The sequence below is a fragment of the Aotus nancymaae genome, unplaced genomic scaffold (genome assembly GCF_030222135.1).
Source record: "Aotus nancymaae isolate 86718 unplaced genomic scaffold, 86718_ANA_hifiasm-v0.15.2.pri h1tg000020l, whole genome shotgun sequence".
In the NCBI taxonomy this organism is placed as follows: Eukaryota; Metazoa; Chordata; class Mammalia; order Primates; family Aotidae; genus Aotus; species Aotus nancymaae.
This window is the reverse complement of record NW_026988432.1, coordinates 43,536,421-43,557,841: the sequence shown is the minus strand read 5'-3', so window position 1 is coordinate 43,557,841 and position 21,421 is coordinate 43,536,421. Positions and strand designations below refer to the sequence as shown.

General features: G+C 38.0%; 1 protein-coding gene across 1 annotated transcript in view; it reads right to left on the bottom strand.

Annotated features, from left to right (window-relative positions):
• The window catches only part of CCDC178 (coiled-coil domain containing 178), a 559,051-nt gene extending 541,371 nt beyond the window's left edge, over nucleotides 1-17,680 (bottom strand). Inside the window, exon 1 of the mRNA XM_064378981.1 lies at nucleotides 17,611-17,680. The gene's annotated coding sequence lies outside the window, so the exon portion shown is untranslated. The remainder of the gene's footprint in view (nucleotides 1-17,610) is intronic.
• Nucleotides 17,681-21,421: the final 3,741 nt, after the last annotated feature.

Sequence of the window (21,421 nt, the reverse complement as noted above, 5' to 3'; positions counted from 1 at the left end):
TATCATATGCTATGTACTATACATTATGTGATTTTTAGGTATCTGTGTTAATGCATGTGGATTCTATACTTTAATTCAAAGACAGTATTTCATAAAATGTACATCCCATATTTGATTTAAACCTTTGTGAAATATATTGTTTGTTTTCAGTGTTTTGATTAGCCAAATAGTGCTGTAGTGAACTTTATTATGCCCATAAGCACACATATCTAGAAGTAGAATTGCACAGAAATAGACTCAAAAAATTTATTTTTAATTGTACTTCCAAATTTCTGCCTAAACTGAGCAAATCAATATACAATATTCACATCCTAAAAATAAGAAAAGTCTTGCTCTCTACATATTTACTGACACTTTTTATTGCCAGATTTTGTTTTGATTTTTTACTTTTGCTGAGTGTTAAAAAAATCACATTATTTTTATTTTATAAATATTCTCTTGACTAGACTAATTTGAGAAAGGTAGATTTTTCTTATAGTTTGAATCAATCGTGACAATTTTTATTGAAGCATATTGAAAATTTCCCAGTTAAGTTTTAAAAAATTATGTTGGGATATCATTTACTTACAGGGAGATTACTCCGTTTTTGTGTATTGTTCAGAATTTTGACAAACACATACACTTGTGTAACCACCACCATCACGACAATCAAAGCAATTCTATTGCTTCCAAAAATTTTACTCATTCTGACTCTATGAATGTTTTTATAATATTGACTATTTTCCACTATAAATGTAGCATAGTTCTGTGTATTTAGATCTATTTTTAGCATTGCACTGAACTGTCATGTCCTTCTTTATACATCTTGAATTTTTTCAGTCTGTTGTTACTGTTCTTAACCAGGCATTTTATGTTTTTGTTACTGCTGTAAACAGGTCCTTATTTTTAATTTTTAATTTTTATTAATGAATAATTTTAAAAATTTGATTGCTGCATGGGGAATTTTTATCCAGGCAATTTGCTAAGTTCCTTTACTAGTTCCATTGTTTATTAACTTATTCTCTGAAAATATTCTAGGAAGACTATCAGATAACTTCTTTTTAATCTTTGAGTCATTTTCTTCTTTTCCTAATTTAACTTAAATCACTAACTTATTATTCAATAATAGTAATGATAGTAGATATTCTGTACTTATTTCTGACAATACAGGGTGTGTTTCTAATATCTCATTATTAAATGTTTGTCTAGGTTTTTATCAGATGACTTTTCAATGCATTAAGAAAGTATTTTTCTATTTCTCATTATTCAAGAGTTATTATCATGAAAGGATATTAGATTTTATAAAATTCTGTATCAGCAGACATTGAAATAATTATATAACTTTTCTTCTTTAGTGTATTAACAAATATAATTATCTTGATATAATTTCTCATTAATCCATCATTGTAATACATGAATAAACTTTTTTGGTCAGTGTTTCAGTTAGGAATTGCATTCAGCTACTAATAAGAGAAACAGGGATATACTTGATTAAACACACAAAAGCTTATATTTCTGAAATAACCAAAAGTCTAGAGTAAAGCAATTCCTGACATTGGTTCAGCAATTTGAGTACATAAAAAAGGCCTCTGTTTTTTCTTGGTTTTTCCTTATAATTCCAAGATTACCACCAGAGATCCAATCCTCACATCTTCATCAGAGGCCAGAAAATGAAAAGGTGAGTAGTATGGAAACAACAGTTTCCCCAGAAGTAACAATCCACAGTTTCTTCTTACACTTTATTAGCCACCCTACCTCCAAAAAATTGAGAAGAATGTATATATTTTTTAAGTTGGCCAGACTAGTGACTGAATTAAAATCAGAGTTTTGGTTACTAGAGAAGAAGATAAATGAGGATTTAGTAAGTATTAAGTGGTTTTCAACACAGTCATAATACATTGTTCTTTTAACACATTGCTCAATTTGAATGGCTGACACTTTATTTGTAATTTTTTATCACTGTTGGTACAATTTATAGAACTTATCCAGATTTCAACAGTTATATGTGTACCTAGTTGTATGTTGCAGGGGAAGGGGTATAACTCTATGCAATTCTATGACATCCATAGCTTTACTTTACCACCACCAAAGTCAAGATACCTAACTGTGCCATCACTACAAGATTCCTCTATTCTACTACTTTATAGCCACACTGACTCCTGCTTCCATATTCTAACCACCATCAATCATTAATTTGTTTTTCCTCTCTGTAATTACACTATTTCATAAATGTTATATGATGGAATCATGTAGTATATATTCTTTTCAGATTGGTTTTTTCACTCACTATAATTTCCTTTAGGTTAAAGCAAGTTAGTACATGTTTTAATAGTTTGCTCCTTTTTATTCCTGAATAGCATTCCATGCATAGGTGTACTGTTTTATTAACCACCACCCATTGTATTAGTTCATTCTTGCACTGCTATAAAGAAATACCTGAAACTGGGTAACTTATAAAGAAAAGAGATTTAATTGTCTCATGGTTCGACAGACTGTACAGGAAGCCTGGTTGGGGAAACCTCAGGAAACTTTCAATCACGGCAGCAGGTGAAGCAGGCACATCTCACATGACTAGAGCAGGAGAAAGAGAGCAAAAGAGGAGGTGCTACACACTTTTAAACAACCAAATCTCGTAAGAACTCACTACCACGAGAACAGTAAGGGGGAAATTCGTCCCTATGTTCCAATCACCTTCCACCAGGCCCCTCCTCCAACTTTGGTGATTACAATTCAACAAGAGATTTGGGTAGGGACACAAATCCAAACCATATCACCTACTGAAGGACGTTTGGATATTTTCTAGGTTTTAGCTACTATTATAAATCTGCTAAAAATATTTATGTACAAGTTTCTCTACAAAAATAAGTTTTCATTTCTTTGCAATATTTGCTAGGTCATATTTTAAATCCATTTTTAATCTTAAAGAAAACCACCAGACTATTTTCCAGAGTGCCTATGACATTTTATATTCCCACCAGTGATCTATAAGAAACCGAGTTTTCTATGTTTTCACTGACACTTGTTATTATCACTATTTTTTTTTTTTTTTTTTTTTTTTTTTTTTTAGTATTCTGATAGTTGTGTGGTGATATCCTATTGTGGCTTTAATTTTCATTTATCTAATAGCTAACAATGTTGAACATATTTGCATGTGATTATTTTTTATCTACATATCCTCTTTGGTAAAATATCAGTTCAAGTTTTTGCCCACCATCTAATGGTACTGTTTGTTTTCTGATGTTGAAGTTTGAGAATTCTGCATGTATTCTAGATACAGGTTCTTTGACAGACATGTGATATGCAAATTCCACCACCCCCACCGCCAACAACTGTTTGACCTGTCTTGTCATTCTCTTAATAAAGTCTTCCAAAGAGAAAAGATTTAATTTTGATGAGGCCTAATTTATAGATTTTTTTAAAAATTTTATGGCTCATGCTTTTTGGTGTCAAATCTAAGAACTCTTTGCTGGATGTCAGCAAGAATGGCTCAGTAAGGACCTCCAACAAACCTCTCCTCCATAAAAGCAGTCATAATACTGGCAAAAAATTGTCAGAAATGAACATTTTCAGAAGACTGGAAATTAACCAAAGGCATTCAACAAACTGGGAGGTCTATTCAAGAATATTGGCTGAATCTTAGTAAGAATAGTGAGGTCTGTACTATTTTAACTTTCCCAATTCCATGACCTTTGTAGTAGGCCTTTGGTAGCCTTGAAAAGCAATAGTTCCCAAATCACAGTGAAAACCAACAACCTAGGAGTATGTAAAAGGCAAAGAACAGGGTGGAATCTTCTCAAAATTCTAATTTCAAGAAAATTGTCATTGTTTGACCTTTCTGGAGCTTTCTGAGCAATCCCACTAGCAAAGCTTGTCTTTAGTTTATCTGACATTGAGCTGACCCAGTGTAAATAGCCTTTTCTCTGAAGCTGTTTGTCAAAAACAATCAGCCACAATTATTTAATATCTCAGGTGGCAATAACGATTAGGACAAACAAGCAGATCCAAAACCATCAAAGGAAAAGCTTGGGAATGAGATATACATTGCTGACTGAAAAACTCTGACATATCCTTAGGAATCTGGAAGGACATGTGCACATGTAGTGCTGTTAGCATAGCCTGGAAAGATGGAAGATGGCCCTAAGAAGCTCTCATTTCTGTATGAAATTGAAGGTCTACACAAATAAGAAGTAAAGGTTAAGGTGGACTTTTAAACTGTCTACCTGGACATTGAAACTGCACCACAAATCGCACAGAGACTTTTGGTAAAATCTGTTAGACTTGTTCAGGCATTTAAAGAAATTTCTGTCATTCATTAGCTAACCATTAACCTAATTAAGCAGATTTCTGTAGCCACACATTTAAAAGAATATAAATTTAAAAGTATTTAACAGGAAACAGCAACAACACAAACACTAATAACAAACAGCAATAACAACAAACCTATTTTAAATGTCCAGTATTTAAAAATATATATATGATACATAGAGAGAAACAAAAAAGTATGGCTCATACTCAGTGGGAGAAAAGCAATTCACAGAAACTTTCCCTGAGCATATCTTGACATTGGTCTTACTAGACAAAGACTTTAAATGAGCTGTCCTAAATATGCTCAAAGAACAAAAGGAAACCACATCTGAAGAACCAAAGGTAAATATACATCTTTGCACGTCTCATAAATTTTTGTTTTATTTCATACATCATGTATGCAAGAACGATAGTTATTGATATGTCAGACTTTGTATTGTTTTTCCCCTCAAGAGATTACAAGTCCTTTAATTATTTAAATTGGACTGATTACTCAAATTCTTCTTACAGTCAAGTTGAGCTGATGCTATTCCTTAGTTTTAATTGCATGGGCTTCTCCTGTTATGTTTCGGACACCCAACTTACACACTTGCCTTTTGAATGTAATCATTATTAGAAAGGTGACAGTTTTAAAGATAATCTTTTTAATTACTGTGACTTGAATTCTGATCATTATATCATTGTTAATAGAATTTAGTTATTTTCTTTTTGTTAGCATTTGCTAGAATCTTTTTTTAAATATTTATTTTTCACAATGTGGTGGCACTTTGTTTTAGGCACGGATCTAGTAAATAAAATGCAGTTTGATTTTTAACTATAAAGAGCTAAGATAATTTAACCAAAATTAATTCATTATTGTTGTTCATTTATTTATTTGAACTTATTCCTGCCATCTTATACGGCTCCCTACATATATGATACTCTTTCTCTTCTTTTTTTAAAAAATATTCTATTATTTGCCTGATTATATTTTCTTCATTCCAGTTACTTTTACATAAATATAGAATTTTTAAAGTTTATTTCAAGAATAGTTATTTGCTTTAAACTTTTAATACTCATTCAGGACAGGATTTTTAGCAGCACTTAGATTTAATCTGTTCTCGGTCTCTCTCATATACTTAGCTTGCCATCTTGAAGCCAGATGTGTTTCTCAGATATGTGAGGTTATACTTCACTGAACTTTTTGGGGAGATAAATTTTATTCATATGTCAGCAATCACTTATGTCTTTAAAATTTCTCTTTTCCAACTCTGCATTTCAGTTCCCAATGCCTTGCTGAATTCATACTTTTGTTTCTGACCCAGTAAAAATGGCAGTGAGATACAAGGAAAATTTCCCACCAACCTAGTAGGAAGGAAACTCAGAGCCAGAATTATGGCAATTGAAAAGAAGGAAAGCAAATTAGTTACTAGTTTGTTTTGCACACAAGTTTCTGGGTTAATACTTGCTACATATTTAAAATTCAGCAGGAAAATATTTTAAGGAAAATATATCTTGCCTGTAGATTGTATATGAGAATGACAGTGAAAAGTTCTTAAAATTCTAACCCCAAACTCAGAGATACAAGATATCTGAACTGAGTACCTCTCTGTAGTCCAGGGATTGTTGTTGTAAAGATGAGGAAAGCAGATATTAAATGAAGACTTTTAAGTACGAAGACTTTTAAGTACATAAATAAATAAATTTGTATTAGAAGGCTACATGAGAGAGGAAATGTTTAGGCTTTTTAAACTCTTTTCCACCAAAAGAGATACCAAAACCATAATAGAATCACTGAAGAAAGCCCTTCCCCTTCTTAAAGAATGAATTTAGGGACCCTAGAACCAATGAACTGTTCAATTCAGTTGTCTGGGAAAAGTTAAGGTAATTATATTTTTTTGTTTGGAGGGTTGAAAACAAAAAGCTGTCTAACTTCAAAGAAGTGGATTCCTCAGAGAAAATGTTAAAGTACATGTATATTTCTACACTCTCCACTCCCTCTTCCATAACAAATGTGTGTTTATCTGTATTACTGAGATTGTCCTTTTTCCCCAAGGTGAGATAATGCTTGTGCACACCCTAAGCAAAACTTACTAGGTATAAGTCCTTTGGAAATGTTCAGCCTTAAAAAACTCCCAAATGACAGGCCGAAAATAAAATTGAATATAGCATTATTTCAAAAGTATGACATTAGCAAGTCAATGCAATATGCAATGGTGACAGGTGGACCATACCTTGCATTGATAAAAGATTTGCCTTCCAGATAGGAATATGAAAAGAAGTAAAAACAGAAATCATACATTTGTTGACATGAAGAATTAATTAGACTAGTATAATTAACAAATAATCAAACCAAGAAAACTAAAGTCAAATTCATTGATCTTTTTTTTTTTTTTCTTGAGACAAAGTTTCACTGTGTCACCTAGACTGGAGTGCAGTGGTGCAATCTCAGCTCACTGTAGCCTTCGCCTCCTGAGTTTAAGCTATTCTCGTGCCTCAGTCTCCCAAGTAGCTGGGATTACAAGCCTGCACCACCATGCCCAGCTAATATTTGTGTTTTTAATAGAGACGAGGTTTCACCGTGTTGGTCAGGCTGGTCTCAAACTCCTGGTCTCAAGTTATCTGCCCAACTCGGCCTCCCAAAGTTCTGGGATTATAGGCATGAGCTACCACACACAGCCTCATTAATAATTTTAAATTAATCATGACAATGATAGTAATAACGTGTTGCATTTGCATTTGAATGAACATATTAGAAAATAAATATGAGTGTTTCAAAGATTTTAGAGGAGTGGTTCTCAAAATGAAACATGAATCAAAGTCTTCATAGAAGAGGCTTGTTAAAAATGTAAATTATTGGGCCTTACCCCCTCAACCCAAATTTAAATTCCTTACTTGTGAAAAGGGTCCGGGAACCTGAATTTAACAATTCCATCCCCTTGTTTCCGTATGTACACACAGTCATTCTGTTTCAAGTTATTGGATAGATACATAGGTAGTAGTACTTCAAGCACATAGTTGAAAAGGTAAAACATAGATAAAAAATAAGAAATGTCATGTTATCTATTGTGAGTTAGGATTTAGTTATTTTCATTACTTTATCTATACTATTTTAAAATAGTGATTTCATTTTTAGGTCATAAGACTTAGCTAGCCATAGAAAGTAATATAAGTAAAACTATAAAGTAATAAAAGTATTACAAAATAAATTAACATATTTAAGAATTCCAGATTGGTTTTCTAGTAAGATGTTAGAAAGGTATGATAGTTGTCTCCCTCCTCCAAGAGTAACAATAGAAAAACTACATAGGTAGGAGGGGTGGAGCATCATGGCCAGATAGAAGGCTTCACTGATCATCTTCCCTACAGGATCACAAAATTTAACAACTATCTACACAGAAAAGCATCTTCATAAGAACCAAAAATCAGGTGAGCCCTCACTGTACCTGGTTTTAACTTCATGTTGCTGAAAGAGGCATTGAAGCAGGTCAGAAATACATTTCTGAACTGCCATTGCCATCCCTTCCCCATCCCCAGGCAGTGTCCCCATGGCACAGAGAGAATCTTTGAACTTGGGAGAGGGAGAGTGCAGCAACTGTGAGACATTACATTGAACTCAGTGCTGCCCCGTCACAACAGTAAGCAAAACTGGGCTGAAGTCAGCTGATTCTTGCCCACAGAGGGAACATTCAGACTAACCCTAGCCAGAGGAAAATTGACCATCCCAATGGCCAGAACTTGAGTTTTGGCAAGCCTTGCCACCACAGACTAAAGTGTATAGAGGTCCTAAACAAATTTAACAGGAATTCTAAGCACAAGGACTGCAACTGCTAGGCAAGTTCTTTTGCTGAACTGGGCTAAGAGCCAGTGGACTTGAGAGGCATGCAGCCTATTGAGACACCAGTTAGGGTGGCTAACGGAAGGCTAGTGCCACCCATCCCCTAACCCCAAGCTGCATACTCATGGCTACAAGAGACACTTTCTTTCACTTGAGGACAGGAGAAGATGAGAGGACTGTATCTTCCATGTTGGATACCAGCTCAGCCACAGTAGCATAAGTCACTGGGCACAGTTGTGAGGCCCCTATTCCAGGTCCTAGCTCCTGGATAACATTTCTAGACACTCCCTGATCTAGAAGAGAACCCATGCCTTAAAGAGAAAAACCTAGTCCTGGCAGGACCCCCACCAGCTGACTAAAGAGCCTTTGGCCCCTGAACAGTCAGCAGCAAAACTCAAGTAGTATGCCATGGGCCTTGGGTGAGACTCTGAGACTTGCTGGCTTCAGGTGAGTCACAGCATATTCTCAGCTATGGAAGATATGACAAGAAACTCCTTATGCCTGAGAAAAGCAGAGGTAAAAGTAGAAGGAGCTTTCTCTTTCACCTTAGGTATCTGCTTAGCCACAGAGGGATAGTACACCAAGTAGGGTCTTTGGGTCCCCAGTTCCATGTCTTGGGTCATGGGTGTAATTTCTGGATGCTCTGGGTCAGAGGGGAGCTCAGTTTTAAAGGCTGAGTCGCAGGCCAGACAGCATTTCCCACAAGCTGAATGAAGAGCCCTTGTACCTTGAATGAACATCAGCAGTAGCCTGGGCCTGTGGTGGTAGTGACTGTGGAGTGAGGCTTCTCTGACTGTGGTAAGGGAAAGGAAAAGTGGGAATGACTGCATCTCATGATTTGAGTGCCAGCTCAGCCATGATACAATAGAATACCAGGTAGACTTCTGAGTATTTTGGCTCCTGGCTAGCACCTCAGGACCTGCCCAGGACCTAAAAGAACTCACCACCCCGAAAGGAAGAACACAAGCCAGACTGGCCTCACTGCTTGCTGATAGTAGAGCCCCAGAGTCTTGAGCAAACATAGACTAAACCAGGTAGTGGGTTACAGTGGGCCATGGGTGAGACCCAGTGATGTGCAGGCTTCAGGTCTGAACCAATACACTCCCAGTGATGGTAGCCACAAAGGTGCTTATGTGTAACTCCACCCCTAGCTCTAGGAGGCTCAGAGAAGAGACAGAGAGACTCTATTTGGAAAAACGTAAGGAACAAGCATAAGAGTCTCTCCTTGGTAATGCAGATAATTTTTCTAGATCTTACCCATGACCATGAGGGTGGTGCATCTACAAGTCTGCAAGTACCACAGCATTACTGGGCATAGGGTATCCCCTAAAGCAGAAACAGCTTAGATCACAACATCCACATTCATTTCAATACCTGGAAAGCTTTCCCAAGAAAGATGAGTACAGACAAGCTCAGACTGAGAAGACTACAAGGCCTAACTCTTTAATGCACAGATACAGACACACATCTACAAGCATCAAGACCATCCAGGAAAACATTTCCTCACAAAACAAACCAAATAAGGCAGCAATCCTAGAGTAACAAAGATATGTGACATATCAGCCAGAGCATTCAAAGTAACTGTTTTGAGAAGGTTGAAAGAAATTCAAGATAACACAGAGAGGGGATTCAGAATTCTACCAGATACATTTAACAAAGAGATTGAAATAAGAAGAATTAAGCACAAAGTTTGGAGTTGAGAAATACAATTGGCATACTGAAGAATGCACCAGAGTATTTTGATAACATAATTGATCAAGCAGCAGAAAGAAATAGTGAGCTTGAATATAGGCTATTTGAAAATACACAGTCAGAGGAGACAACAGAAAAAAGAATAAAAAACAATGAAGCATGCACACAGGATCTAGAAAATGGCCCAAAAAAGGCAAATCTAAGAGTTATTGGCCTTAAAGAGGAGGCAGAGATAGAGATGAGATTAGAAAGTTCATTTGAAGGAATAATAACAGAGAACTTCTCAAACCTTGAGAAATATATCAATATCCAAGTGCAGGGAGGTTATAGAACACCAAGCAGATTTAACCCAAAGAAGACTTATTCAAGGCATTTAATAACCAAACTCCCAAAAGTCAAGGATAAAGAATAGATCCTAAAAGAACCGAGAGAAAAGAAACAAATAACATACAATGGAGCTCCAATATGTCTGGCAGCAGACTTTTCATTGGAAACCTTATAAGCCAGGAGATAGTGGCATGACGTGTGTGTGTGTGTGTGTGTATTTGAGACAGAGTCGCCCAGGCTGGAGTGCAGTGGTGTGATCTTGGCTCATTGCAACCTCCACTACCCAGGTTCAGGTGATTTTCCTAGCTTCTCAAGTAGCTGGAATTACAGGCACCCACAAACATGCCTGGCTAATTTTTGTATTTTTAGTAGAGATAGGGTTTCACTGTATTGGTCAGGCTGTTCTCAAACTCCTGACCTCAAGTGATCTACCTGCCTTGACCTCCCGGATGCTGGGATTACAGGCATTAGCGACCACACATGGCCTTGCATGACATATTTGAAATGCTGAAGGAAAAAAGTTTAGCCTAAAATAGTACATTGGTGAAAATATTTTTCAAATATGTAGGAGAAATAAACACCTTCCTAGACAAAGAAAAGCTGAGGGATTTCATTAATACCAGACCTCCCTACAAGAAATTATAAAATGAGAACTTCAGTCAGAAAGACATGACAATTAATGAGCAATAAAAAACAACCTGAAGGTACAAAACTCACTGGTAATAGTGCACAGAAAAACCTGGATATTATAACACTCTAACTGTGGTGTGTAAACAAACCACTATTAAGTAGAAAAACTAAATGATGAACCAATCCAACATAATAATTATAACTTTTCAGGACATATACAGTACAATAAGAAGTTAAATAGCAGAGAGATGAAGTTAAGCTATAGAGCTTTTATTCATTTTCTTTGTGTTTGATTGTTTATGCAAACAGTACTAAATTGTTATCAGTTTAAAACTGATAACTGACAATGGGGTATAAGATAGTATTTGCAAGCCTCATGATAACCTTGAATCAAAAATACATAATGGATACACAAAAAATAAAAAGTAAGAAATTAAATCATACGACCAGAGTAAAGTACCTTTACTAAAAAGAAGAATGGAATAAAGAAGGAAGAGAAGACTGCAAGACAAACCAAAAAATGATATGCATAAGTCATTACTTATCAATAATAACATTGAATGTAAATGGTCTAAGTTCTCCTGTCAAAAGACATAGAAAGGCTGAACATATGAAAAAGCAAAATCTAATTATCTATTGCGTATAAGAAATACACTTCACCTATAAAGACACACATAAACTGAAAATAAAAGGATAGAAAAAGATATTCTATGCCAATTAAACCCAAAAAAGCACAGAAATGGTTATATGTATATCAGACAAAATAGATTTCAAGATGAAACTATAAGAGACAAAGAAGGTCACTATATAATGATAAAGGGGTCAAGTCAGCAAGATTATATAATATTTGTAACTATGTATGCATTCAACTCTGGAGCACCCAGATATATAAAGCAGATTATTAGAGCTAAAGAGAGAGATAGACCTGAATACAATAATAGCTGGAGACTTCAACATCCCACTTTCAGCATTGAATAGATCTTCCAGACAGAAAATCAATAAAGAAACATCAAAATTTATCTGCACTGTAAAACAAATGGACCTGATAGATATTTACAGAACATTTCATTCAATGGCTGCAGAATACACATTCTTTTCCTCAGCACATGGATTATTATCAAGGATAGACCATATGTATCATAAAAGAAGTCTTAAATATTCAAAAAAAGCTGAAATAATATTAAGCATTATCTCTGACCACAATGGAATAAAACTGGAAATCAATTAAAAGAGGAATTTTGGAAACTATATAAATACACAGAAATTTAAAAATATAGTCCTGAATGATCAGTGGATCAATAAAGAAATTATGAAAATTTTAAAAAATCTTTTGAAACAAATCATAATGGAAACACAACATACCTAAACCTAGGGGAAACAGCAAAGTCAGTACTAAGAGCTATAGTACTACAGCTATAAATTTATAGCTATAAATGCCTACATCAAAAAATTTTAAAAGCTTCAAATAAACAACCTAACAATGCATCTTAAAGAACTAGAAAAGCAAAAGCAAACCAAATCCAAACTTAGTAGAAGAAAACAAGTAATAATGACTAGAGCAGATTTATTCACAAAAATAGAAAAAAATCCTAAAATTATATGGAACCACACAAGACTCAGAAGAGCCCAATCTAATGTAAGCAAAACAAACAAAAAAGGAAGAATCACATCACTTGATTTTAAATTAATACTACGGAGCTATAGCAACCAAAATGGCATGATACTGGCATAAAATCAAACACATAGATCAGTGGAACAGAATAGAGAATCCAGGGATAAATCCATATATCTACAAAGAACTCATATTTGGCAAAGGTTCCAAGAACATACATGGGGGAAAGGACAATCTCTTCAATAAATAGTGCTGGGAAAATTGGATATCCAAATGTAAAAGATGAAAGTAGGCCCTTATCTCTCAACATATACAAAAATCAAATCAAACTAGATTAAAGACTTAAATCTAAGACCTCAAGTTATAAAACTGCTAAAAGAAAAGATCTGAGAAACTCTCCAGGACATTGGACTAGGCAAAGCTTTCTTGAGTAATACCCAAAAGCACAAGCAACTAAAGCAAAAATGGACAAATGGTATCATACCATGTTTGAAACCTTCGGCACAGCAAAGGAAACCATCAGCAAAATGAAGAGACAACTCACATAAAGGGAGAAAATATTTGCAAACTACATATTTGGGGTTATTGTTGGAGGATAAAGTAGGAAAGAGGTAGCTGGAGTTCTGCTTTTGCTTATCCTTTTGGTACACAGCAGGGAAGACAAAGAATTTTGGTGCAGGTGTCTCCAGGAGGCAATGTCTCTGAGAAAATAGTAGGGCTTTGCATTGTCAAGTCAACTAACGTGCCCAAAATTGAGAAAAGTAGATTCTCAATACCAGACACATTGGATAAATTTTGAGGCTCTATGAGGCAAGAAACAAGGGAGCTAAAATTAAAGCCCCAGCTGAACTGTGTGCTATCTCAGGAAACAAAGACCTTTTAGGGGAAGAGTCTCCAGTAAATATACCAGGACTGCTGAACTAATGATCTGAAACAAATTTTACCATGGTGGCATTTTACTGATTTGGGGGAAAATCCTGGCTTCTTAGGACAGAGGACATCTGCAGGGAAAGGTGAACTATAAGCCAACACATGACATTTGGGAGACAAAAGTAAAAAATTGTGGTGTCTCAAACATGGAAGTGGTTTCTTTTTAAACACTGACATAATTCTAAATATCTTCAGTTGCAGAATATTTAAAAGTTGAGGCAAAAATCTGTTAAAAGAGCAAAGAATTTTATGTCATCTTGCAGTACTGAGAGGACAAAGACTAGCAAGAGGGGTTCCAATGAATGCAAGCATATTTTTACTGAGAAGCCCACAAAGGCTAGGCTCTGGTAACAGAACAAACAAGAGCTAGACTGAGTCTTATTACAATGTCATCCAGTACCCAATCCTATTTACTTAGTATGAAAAGGGGGCAATAGTCTCAGAGCATAATAACATTATCAGAATATTCAATAAAAAATTACTAGATATGCCAAGAGATGACATGACCAAAGCCAGGAGGAAATAAGATTTTTAATGAATATAATATACACATTGGAGTTAGTACACAAAGACTTTAACATTATAATGTATATGTTCAGAAAAATTTGCAAACAAATTATTGAAAATATTACAAGTTTCTTCAGACAATTAAAATATACAAGAAAAAATACACAACTGAGATTCTAGAAGTTAAAATATAATGCCTAAAACTAGAACATTAACTAATATGTTTAACAGCAAATTAGAAATGGCAGAAGAGAGCATGAGAAAACTAAGGTGCAGATTATTGGAAACACAAAATAATGTACAAAAAGAGACCTATAAAATGTGTAATAAGAGTCAGTGAAAGAGAGGGAGAGAGACAGAGCGAGAGAGAGAGAGAGAGAGAGAGAGAGAGAGAGAGAGAGAGAAAATGGATCATAGGCAATATTTGAAAAAGTCATGTCTGAGCATCTTTAAAAATCTCTAGGAATCCCTAGAAGGAAAAACAAAGGTTATCCTAGGCTTGCCATGGTAAAACTGATGAATAGCAATAAGAAAGAAAAAAATCCTAAAAGCAACAAGAGAGGAGAAAAGCCCACATTATCTTCAGTGGAGGAATAAGAGACTAAAGACAGAACACAATGGAATGACACAATTAAAGAACTGAAAGGAAAAGCTGCTAACCTAGAATTATTTACCCAGTATAAGTATTTTTCATTGCACCTGGACGGAGGTAAAATGAGGAGGTTTTTCAGACAGAAACTGCCAGAATGTGTTGCCTACAAATTTGCACTAAAAATATAAAGCAATTAAAATTCTAAAGCTGTGCTATATAAAAACCTTGGAAGTCATCAATGCTGTCCTTAGAACAACACAAAATCTGAACATACTGAAAATCAATGACTTTTTAAAATCTATCAGAGAATTGAAATCACAGGGCAAATCACCACTCTGAAATTAGGAAAGAAAGGTGAATACAGAGGTACACCTGAGATCTGCTTACCTAGAGCAGAAGCTGTTGGAGCCATAATCTGCTAGAAACACATAAATGGCCATTTTCATGAACTGCTGGAAGCTGAAGGTAGGTAGACTAGCTTGAGCCTGGGGAATTCTGCCAGGGTCTCAAAGTAAAGACCTAATAAAAATACCCTCTGGATTCTGGCAGGGAGATTAGTGAGTATCCAGTTTGAAAAACACCAGAGCATTCTTCATAAAGAAAAAAAAACCTACTCTCCAATTGAAAAGACTTTATCAGAGCCTTATCTGACCTGCAGAAAAGACAATCAGCCAACTCCACCACCATCTATCCTTCCTGTCTTCCCCACAGAAGAAAAAAACAAAGCTGAGACGCATTTAAAAGGTCACAGCTCAGGGATGCAGAACACTAAGAGACTGATTTTAATCAAAAGATTATCAAAGGCTTCCCCTCCCCCTCACCTTACCACAAATTATCAAGGCTACAGTATAAGAACATTGAATTGCAACTAAAAGAGCTGCAAGACACAGAATCTGTTTTTAAAATAATTCATAGGGAAATTCAAAGATAACAGAAAAGGAAAAAAATAAAGATACTGTGCAGAGCCCTGAAAAATTTTAATCATGTGATGAAAACATTCCTAGCTTAGGGTAAACAGGGCAACATTCTGCCATCTTGTTTCAGCTCTCATACTATAAACAAATAACCTTTTTTGTAGCCTATTTAGTGCCGTTGTCACATTTGTGTGCTTTTTCTTGGTGATTTTCCCGTTTAAAATTGTTCCCCAAATAAAGTACAGAAGTGCTAAAAAATAAATAAATAAATAAAAATAAAGATACTAGAGAAATTGAACCCTCTGGCACCCACAGCTACAGCAAACATTAAACACAAATCACAGTGAAAACCAACAACGTAGGAGCATGTAAACACAGCTCATTGACATGCTAAGAGAGGATAATAAATAAAATCATATAAAATATTCAATTAAAACCAGAGCAGGAAGAAAATTAGAAGATAAGCAAAGAACAACTGCAATTAATATAAAATATTTGCAAACATAGTATATATTAATCCAACTATACCAATTTAGTGTCCTAAATATTCTAATTAAAAGACAGAGACTGTCATAATAGGGAAGGGAGGACAGGGGCCAACTATATGTTGTCTACAAAACCTGCCTTAATATAAAGAGGCAGCTCAGTTAAAGGTAAAGTGATGGAGAAAGATATACAATGGTAACACTAATCAAAAGAATGCTAGAAGCCAGGCATGGTGGATCACGCCTGTAATTCTAGCACTTTGGGTGGTGGAGGTAAGCGGATCACTTATACTGCATATCCTACAATTTCATTTGCCTAGCCTAAAATAGAAAAAGCATATTATATATACAAAATAATAACTGTAATGTGTCATGGAATTAAAAATCCTACAGAATTAACATGCATGACAAGAGTAAGGCAAATGATGATAGTAGTCATAGAATTACAGTGTTCTAGGATCTGGCATTATCAAGGAAGTGATAAAGACCAATAACTTTATGACATTAAATCATATATCGACTATCTAAAAATCTCTAAAGTCACCACAAAGAGAATAACAAAAGAATATATATGCATAAGAACAATGAAAGAATGTATTATAGATAGAAAAATAAAATAAAACTATTTTACTAAAAGAAAGACAAGAAGTGATAGAATAATAAACATAAAGAGATCTGTCACATATAAAACAAATTTCAAGATGATAGCTATTGACCAAGTATATAATTAAATTTAAATTGAACAGATATTTCAATAAAATAAGAACCAGACTCATTTTTAATGATATGATAATTAGAAGAAATAAATTATAAATTCTGTGACACAGAATGTTTCAAAGTAAAGAAATGAGAAGCATTACCAGAGTTATTGGGTGCATTTGGTAATAATAAAGGAGACAATCCATCAGATAGGCATAAAAAATCTTAAGTCTATGTGCACACAATTATATATTTGAAAACATATCAAACAAAAACTGACATACTAAGGGAAGGTGTTTTCTTTCCAGGTCCACAAGGAGGTGGAGTTTTAAGGGCAAGAACTTCCTAGCACCATGCCCCCCTCCCATCTCTCTCCATCTGGGAGACTTAGCGGTACGGGAAGAAAGTAACAGTCAATCACTCCAGTGGAAGTTCTAAGGAACTCCTTTCATTGGCCCAGGGTCTTGGACAAGGTGGGGGATCCTCCCAGGTTAAAAGTCCCCTTCTTCCACACCCGTCTGGACTCCATGTTTGGGTCCCCTTCCACTAACACTCCCTTCGTGGAAGCCTGTCTTCCCCTCCTAAACTCCATCTCTCTCTATTCCCTTCCACTCAGTGTGGAAGCTGCTTTTCTCTCCTGGATTCCATCTTTCTGGATTCTCTTACTCAATGTGAGAGTTAACCGTTTCTCTCTCCTTCTCCTATTTCTCTCTCTCTCTAAAATTTAATCACTTTCTACAAACACTTTTGAGTCCGGCATTTACTGCCCACTGTTCTGTGGTCCCCTCTCTCATTCTTGAGAGGGCAAGAGACCAAGAACCTGGAGAAATATCCTCTCAGGAGAGCTCAGGGCACCTTGAACCCCTGAACCCCAATATTACATTTTGGCAAGCCAGCCAGGAGAGGGGTACACCAGAAGAGAGTTACAGCCAGGAAAGAGGTACAGCCGGTGAAGAAGACTTAAAAATTGTGAGTAAAACTGGCCCCATTCTGTCCTGTCTCCTTAAGAACACCTGAAACATTCCCAGCCAGGCAGGGCTGTGTGGAACCAGAGCAGCGGAATGGCCCAGCCCCTCTTAAGTAGGGCGGGCCAGCCAGAATTAAAAGTGCAGTTTTTTTACCTTCAAGCTCTCTCTCTGCTTTCCGTCTCCTTCTGTACCCCTCGGATATTATCTCTGGGACCAAAACCTGAGGGAGCCTGCGGGGCAGAGGAGGCGAGCACTGACCCCGGGCCTTTTGCTCCTTGACACCGGGAACAGCCCAGCCTCAGGGGCGGAACCGAGTGCGCAGGCGTGGACTGGAGAAAACAGCAGGGAGAGGGGAGCCCGGAGCCGGCGGGGGACCAGGGAGTGTGGCAGCCTGGGTCATGGCTCTGGCAGCCCTCTCCGGCACTCCCCAGTCCCAGGCAGCAGGGTAAAAATTCTCCCCAAGATGTTCACCTGCCTGCTACAGGTCCATATGTGGGCAGCGGCTAGGGAGATGGCCCAACTGCACATGTGGTTCTGGCAGGGTCAACATGGCAACCGAAAGCCGAGCAGACAGGGGAACTCACCGTAGGCCCAGTAATGGCTGCAAATGCCGCTTTTAAACTGACGTGGCAAACGGCTTTTTTCCTCTGCCTGTGTGGCTGAGTAAAAGGAAGCAGCTGCTGGCCATCAGCCTCACCCAGCTTTTAGGCAGGCCACACTGCTTCAGGGTGCAGTATTCTCATTCAAAATACAGCTTAAGAAAGTTTTCTGCCTTCTCTTAAAGCCAGTTACCTGTTTGCACAGTTGGTTAAGCTGTAGGGCCTGCAACTGCAAGGTTGCTGGTTTAAATCCCTAGTGGAGTCAGTCTTGACTGGGTGAAACCTCTTGGGGAAATTCAGAAGCTGAAGGCTATGGGACTTTGTGTTTGGTGTATAATTTGTCTTGCTTAGGCTCTCTCTCTGGCAGAACTTTTCCATCTAGAAGATCATATTTAAATTGGTTCCAGGCCCAAATAGTCAATGGCAGGTCTCACAACCTTAAGAGCATTTTCCTATAAGGGAAGATGGGTTAGGGTAAAGGAGGTCCAGGTCCTGAGGGTATTGTTCCAGCCTCAGCCACGTGGCCTGCCTTCTTTGAACTGTGTGCTCTAATGGTCTCTCCCTAGAAGTTTACCCTTCTGGGGCAGTTTTATAAGTTGGCCTGTGTAAATTGGACTTTTGCTGGGAAATATTGGTATTTCCCATCTCCTGAGCCTCACTGGCTTCATTGGGGCTCATTGGTACATGACTACGCAACCCAATAGCTCCTCTCATTCCACGCCTCTATGGTAGTCACTGGAAGTCATGCAGGCAGTGAGAGTGGTCCTATGATGCTGGTAGGTCATGATTCAAATCCAGTACATAGGAGACCCTCTGATAAGACGGATCACGCATCTTGGGCACACGAAATTTCAGGGTACTGACTGAAAGACGTTTCATTTTAGTACCCATTTTACCTGGGGGATGTCTTAGGTCGAAGTGGCTATAATTTTGTTAACCAGGAATGCTGGCATTCCTTGTGTTCGATTTCAGATAGGTGCCAATCTTCTCAAGCTCAAGTCCCCATTAAAGTGTATACTGGAAAATTGAGACCAATTTAGCACACAGTCTTTAAGGAGGAGGCAGCTTATTTTTCTCTGCCAAACAGCATGGCCAAATTACCCTCTGCAGAGTGGAAAACCTAACCACCAAAGGGAAGGGAAGAAAACCCAACAGCTTTCCTTGAGCGATTGCAAGAAGCTTTAAGGAGTATAGCCCCCTGTCACCAGACTCCATAGAGGGTCAGTTAATACTAAAGGACAAGTCTATTACTCAGTCAGCAGCAGATATCAGGAGAAAGCTTCAAAAGCTGACTTTGGGACCAGAACAGAGTCTAGAATCATTACTGAACCAGGCAACCTCGGTGTTTTATAATAGAGACCAAAAGGAACAGCTGAAATGAACAGGAGAGCTCAGAGAAAGGCTGCTGCCTAATCATCGCTTTTGGGCAAGCAGATCCCAGGGGCTCAGATGAGGGAAAGGCTTGGGTTAGCCACCAGTCTGGGAGAACTTGTTACCAGTGGGTTCTGAAGGGACATTTTGTAAGAAATTGTCCCCAGAGGAATGGACCACCATCTCTTCCATGCCCGCTGTGCCAAGGGAATCACTAGAAAGCACACTGTCCCAGGGGGTGAAGGTCCCAGGGCCTGAGGTGTCTGACCAGATGACCCAATGGCAGCACTGAGGGTGCCTAGAACAAGTGCCAGCATGAGCCGTCACCCTCACAGAGCCCTGGGTAAAGCTGAACATAGAGATCCAGTAAGTTAATCTTCTTCTGGACACTGCATGGCCTTCTCAATATTTCTCTCCTGCCCTGGAGACTTGGAGCTTGTTAATTCTCTCCCCTCAGACTCTCCCTCTCTAGGCCCATCCTGAGAAGGACCATTTTCGATCATTCTGTCCACTCCAACGGCAGTTAAGGTAGTGGAAATTAACTCATGATTCATCACACTTGGCTGAAGCCTTGGATACCTCCTGAGGAAAGTCACAGACCCTCCACTCCACAGCCTGAAGTTCCAGGAGACAACCCTTCATATCCCTGCGAGGCTTTAGAGGATCTACATCTGCTCTTCCAACAAGAATATTCAGGGAAGTAACCATACGTAAGTCTAATTTATATCCTGGCATTAATAGGACTATAACCCTCAACTTTGATACCTCTCAAACTCTGATTATCCTTTTCATAGTGGGAAGGGAACCTGTCTGTTTCTAGGAAAAATGCTGCTATTTTAGAAATCAGTTAAGTATTGTGAAGCTTGTTTAACAACTGACTGTCCTGGCTCTGCTCTCTTAGTCTCGTTTATAACCAGTCTGTACTTGTTAGCCTCTGGGCCTCTCATCTTTGGCCACCTTGTCACATTCATTTCTTATAGAACCATAAGGTCACAAATAATCCTGCTACTGGAACCCCGGATGTCCTTGGCTTGTGGGCTCTATTGTGAACCTCAGGATCAGCCTGCACCCCTAAAAGCCTCCCCTCTGGAGGAAACCTCAACTGCAGGGCCCTTTCTAGCCCCATTTCAGCAGGAAGTAAAGAGGATCAACGTCCATAATTCCAACAGAAGTTGGGCTTTCCTGTTCTGAGAGGGGAAATGAGGGAATGTGTTCTTTTTTTTTGGGTCCACAAGGGGACATAGTTTTTTTTTTTGTTTTGTTTTGTTTTGTTTTTTGAGATAGTCTCGCTCCATCACCAGGCGCCAGACTGAAGTGCAGTGGCGCAGTCTTGGCTCACTGCAACCTCCGCCTCTTGGGTTCAAGAAATTCTCCTGCCTCAGCCTCTTGAGTAGCTGGGATTACAGGCATGCGCCACCATGCCCAGCTAATTTTTGTATTTTTAGTAGAGATGGGGTTTCACCATGTTGGCCAGGATGGTCTTGATCTCCTGACCTTGTGATCCGCCCGCCTTGGACTCCCAAAGTGCTGGGATTACAGGCGTGAGCCACTGCTCACGGCTTTATTTATAAGTTCCTGTTGTGCTGCTGCCTTTTTTCATAGATGCCCTGCCCCACATGGAGTAGTCTAGTCACAGTCTGCCAGCAGAGGTGTTGCTGAGCTGCCTCAGGCTCTGCCCAGCTGCTGTGTGAACTGCCTTGGTAGTGGCGGACTGCCTTGGTAGTGGTGGTCACCCTTCCCCCCACTGAGCTAGACCATCCTAGATCCAGCTGCACTTGCTGCAAAAGTCTCAATCCAGAGTGTTTCAGATTGCTTGTTTTGTGGGGGTGGTACACACTGAGCCAGACTGCCTGGCTCCTGTCTCTGCCCCCTCCCTTTCAGTTGAATGGGCGGCTCCATCTCCCAGGCATTCCAGGCACCAGTTGAAACAGTTGCCCAGATTTGTGTGAGTTTCTGTGCGCCAACCTGGCACTGGCTGAAACTGCTGTGCTGAA